Below are 4579 nucleotides of genomic sequence, written 5' to 3' on the forward strand. Positions count from 1 at the left end.
GTCCCCTTGGGCCCCCCGGTTTCCCAAAAATCCTAAAAATCCAAAAAAATCCCTTTTTTCTCGTCCCTTCGCCCCCAGGATTAAAAAGAAATCCTAACAAAAAAAATCCCTTTTTCTCGCCCTTCGCCCCCAGGATTCCAAAAATCCTAAAAAATCCAAAAAAATCCCTTTTTCTCCCCCCTTCGCCCCGGGTTTTTCCAAAGAAATCCAAAAAAACCCAAAAAAAAATCCCTTTTTTTTCGTCCTTCGCCCCCAGGATTCCAAAGAAATCCTAAAAATCCTAAAAAAACCCTTTTTTTTCTCGCCCCTCCCCCCGGATTCCAAAAAATCCTAAAAAATCCTAAAAAAAAAAAATCCCTTTTTCTCGCCCCCTTCCCCCCAGGATTCCAAAAAAATCCAAAAAAAATCCTAAAAAATCCCTTTTTCTCGCCCTTCGCCCCCAGAGGATTCCAAGAAATCCTAAAAAAATCCTAAAAAACCCTTTTTTCTCGTCCCTTCGCCCCAGGATTCCAAAAATCCAAAAAAAATCCTTAAAATCCAAAAAAAACCCCTTTTTTTCCCCGCCCCTTGGGCCCCCAGGACCCCCAAAAGAAACCCTAAAAATCCAAAAAAAACCTTTTTCCGTCCCTTCCCCCCCAGGATTCCAAAAAAATCCAAAAAAATCCTAAAAATCCCTTTTTCTCGTCCTTCGCCCCAGGATTCCAAAAAATCCTAAAAAAATCCTAAAAATCCTAAAAAACCCCTTTTTTCTCGCCCCTTCCCCCCCAGGATTTCCAAAAAAATCCAAAAAAAAATCCTAAAAAATCCTTTTTCCTCGTCCCTTCCCCCCCGGTTTCCCAAAAGAAACCCAAAAAAATCCTAAAAACCCTTTTTTTCTCGTCCTTCGCCCCCGGGATTCCAAAGATTTTTCCTTTAAAAATCCTAAAAAATCCTTTTTTTTCTCGCCCCTTCGCCCCCCCAGGATTCCAAAGAAATCCTAAAAAACCCTAAAAAAATCCTTTTTTCTTCCGTCCCTTCGCCCCAGGATTCCAAAAAAAATCCAAAAAAAAAATCCTAAAAAACCCCCCTTTTTCCCCTCCCTTCGCCCCCGGATTCCAAAGAAACCCAAAATCCAAAAAATCCAAATCCCCCTTTTTCCCCTCGCCCCTCGCCCCAGGTTTTCCAAAAAATCCAAAAAAACCAAAAAAAAAAATCCCCTTTTCCCTTTCCCCTTCGCCCCCGGTTTTCCAAAAGAACCCTTTCAAAAATCCAAAAAAATCCCTTTTTCTCGCCCTTCGCCCCCAGGATTCCAAAGAAATCCTAAAAAATCAAAAAAATCCCTTTTTCTCGTCCCTTCGCCCCCAGGATTCCAAAGAAATCCTAAAAAAACCTAAAAAAAATTTTTTTTCCCTCGTCCCTTCGCCCCCCAGGTTTTCCAAAAAATCCAAAAAATCCTAAAAATCCCTTTTTTCTCGTCCCTTCGCCCCGGATTCCAAAAAACCCAAAAAATCCTAAAAAACCCCTTTTCCCCCCTTCCCCCCCCAGGTTTCCAAAAGAAACCCAAAAAACCTAAAAAAAAAAAATCCCTTTTTCGTCCCTTCGCCCCAGGATTTCCAAAAAATCCAAAAATCCTAAAAAACCCCCCTTTTCTCGTCCCTTCGCCCCCAGGTTTCCAAAAAAATTTCCCAAAAAAATTCCTTTTTTTCGTCCCCTTCCCCCCGGGATTCCAAAAAAATCCTAAAAATCCTAAAAAACCAAAAAACCCCTTTTTTCTCGTCCTTCCCCCCCAGGTTTCTAAATAAATCCTAAAAATCCTAAAAAATCCCTTTTTCCCCGCCCCTTCCCCCGGTTTTCCAAAAAACCCAAAAAATCCTAAAAAATTCCTTTTTTCTCGTCCCTTCGCCCCCAGGTTTCCCAAAAGCAATCCTAAAAAATAAAATCCCCCCTTTTTTTGTCCCTTGGGCCCCCAGGATTCCAAAAAAATCCTAAAAAAAAAAAAACCAAAAAAACCCCTTTTTCCCCTCCCCCTTCCCCCCCCAGGATTCCAAAGAAATCCAAAAAAATCCTAAAAAATCCCTTTTTTTCCCTCGTCCCTTCGCCCCCGGGATTCCAAAAAATCCAAAAAATCCCTTTTTTTTCGCCCCTTCCCCCCCAGGTTCCAAAAAAACCCTTTAAAAAAAAAAAAACCCCCTTTTTTCCTCGTCCCTTCCCCCCCAGGATTCCAAAAAAAATCCAAAAAAAAACCCTAAAAAATCCTTTTCCTCGCCCCTTCGCCCCCCGGGATTCCAAAGAAATCCTAAAAAAAAAAAAATTCCCTTTTTTTTGCCCTTTTTTCCCCCCGTTCCGTTTTCCCTTTTTTCCCTCCCTTTCCCTTCCCCCCAAATTTTGCGTCCTTCCTTCCCTTTTCTCCCCTTTTCCCCCCTTCCCCTTTCCTTTCCTTTCTTCCTTCCCCCCTCCCCCCTTTCCCTTTCCCCTTTTTCTGTTTCCCCCCTTCCGTCCTTCCTTTTCCCTTTTTTTCTCTCCCTTCGGCCCCCTTTCCCCCCCTTCCTTTTTTTCCCCTTTTTTTCCCCCCCTTCCCCCCCTCAAAAATCCCCCTTCCCCCCCCCTTCCCCTTCCCCCTTTCCTTTCCCTTTTTCCGTCCCTTCGCCCCCGGGATTCCAAAAAAATCCAAAAAAACCAAAAAAAATCCTAAAAAACCCCTTTTTTCCCCTCGTCCCTTGCCCCAGGATTCCAAAGAAATCCAAAAAAAAAATCCTAAAATCCCTTTTTCTCGCCCTTTTCGCCCCCGGATTTCCAAAAAAATCCTAAAAAATCCAAAAATCCCTTTTCCGCCCCTTTTCCCCCCCAATTTCCCAAAGAAATCCTAAAAACCCCCTTTTTTCCTCGTCCTTCCCCCCCGGGAATTCCAAGAAACCAAAAAACCCAAAAAAACCCCTTTTCCCCCTCGCCCCTTGGGCCCCCGGTTTCCAAGAAATCCTAAAAAATCCTAAAAAATCCTAAAAAATCCCCCTTTTCTCGTCCCTTCCCCCCCAGGTTTTCCAAAAAAATCCTAAAAAATCCAAAAAAAATCCCTTTTCCTCGCCCCTTCGCCCCCGGATTCCAAAGAAACCAAAAAAACCCTAAAAATCCTTTTTTCTCGCCCCTTTCCCCCCCAGACCCCCCCAAAAGAAATCCTAAAAACCCCTTTTTTTTCTCGTCCCTTCGCCCCCAGGTTTCCCCAAGAAACCTAAAAATCCAAAAAAAATCCCTTTTTTTCTTGCCCCTTCGCCCCCGGGATTCCAAAAAATCCAAAAAATCCTAAAAAACCCCTTTTTCTCGTCCCTTTCCCCCCCCAGGTTTCCAAAGAAATCCTAAAAATCCAAAAAAACCCAAAAAATCCCTTTTTCTCCCCCCTTCCCCCCCAGGTTCCCAAAAGAATCCTAAAAATCCAAAAACCCTTAAAAATCCCTTTTTCTCGTCCCTTCGCCCCAGTTTTTCCAAAAATCCAAAAAAAATCCTTAAAAATCCCTTTTTTCCCCTCCCCCCTTTCCCCCCCAGGATTCCAAAAAAATCCTAAAAAATCCTAAAAAATCCCTTTTTCTCGTCCCTTCGCCCCCAGGATTCCAAAGAAATCCTAAAAAATCCTTAAAAATCCCAAAAAATCCCTTTTTAAATCCTTTTTTCTCGTCCCTTGGGGCCCCCCGGGAAAATTCCAAAGAAACCAAAAAAAATCCTAAAAACCCCTTTTTTCCCTCGTCCCTTCGCCCCGGGGTTCCCAAAAAAAACCTAAAATCCAAAAAAACCCCCTTTTTTCTCGCCCCCTTCGCCCCCAGGTTTCCCAAAAAAATCAAAAATACCAAAAATCATCCTTTCCCTTCCCCCTCACCCCGAACCAAAAAATCCCCCTAAATATCCCCTAAAAATCCAAATATTCCAAAATCGGTTTTTTTCTCCCCTCTCCCCCCCAGGGTCATCAATCCGTGACTTTCTCGAGGGTGGTCTGCTCTCGCAGTGGTGGGGGGGGGCCCGGGACCCTAAAATATCCTTTTCTCATCCCAGGGACCCTCAAATATCCTTTTTTCTCATCCCCGGGACCCTAAAATATCCTTTTTCCTCATCCCGGGGCCCTAAAATATCCTAAAATCAGGTCTTTTTCCTTCTCCCTCACCCACAGGAACCCTAAAATCTCCTAAATATACCCTAAAATATCCTAAATATACCCTAAAATCAGGTCTTTTTCTCCCCTCTCCGCCCCCAGGGATCATCAAATCCGTGACGTTCTCGACGGTGGTCTGCCTCTCGCAGTGGTGGCCGCCCCGGGACCCTAAAATATCCTTTTCTCATCCCAGGGACCCTAAAATATCCTTTTCTCATCCCAGGGACCCTAAAATATCCTAAAATCGGGTCTTTTCCTTCTCCCTCACCCACGGGAACCCCAAAAATCTCCTAAATATACCCTAAAAAATTCCAAAATTACCTAAAATCGGGTCTTTTTTCCCCTCCCCCCCAGACAAAAATCCGTGACTTTTCTCGACGGGGTTCTGCCTCTCGCAGTGGTGGCCGCCCCGGGACCCTAAAATATCCTTTTCTCACCCCAGGGACCCAAATTCCTTTTCTCATC

At 43.9% G+C, this 4579-nt stretch overlaps 1 long non-coding RNA gene across 1 annotated transcript in view; it reads left to right on the top strand.

Moving 5' to 3' along the window:
- Positions 1-4348, top strand: part of LOC119571887 — a 13566-nt gene extending 9218 nt beyond the window's left edge. Inside the window, exon 3 of the long non-coding RNA XR_005228658.1 lies at positions 4217-4348. This is a non-coding gene — a long non-coding RNA (uncharacterized LOC119571887). The remainder of the gene's footprint in view (positions 1-4216) is intronic.
- The last annotated feature ends 231 nt before the right edge of the window (positions 4349-4579 follow it).

The sequence above is a fragment of the Penaeus monodon genome, unplaced genomic scaffold (genome assembly GCF_015228065.2).
Source record: "Penaeus monodon isolate SGIC_2016 unplaced genomic scaffold, NSTDA_Pmon_1 PmonScaffold_851, whole genome shotgun sequence".
Lineage (NCBI taxonomy): Eukaryota > Metazoa > Arthropoda > Malacostraca > Decapoda > Penaeidae > Penaeus > Penaeus monodon.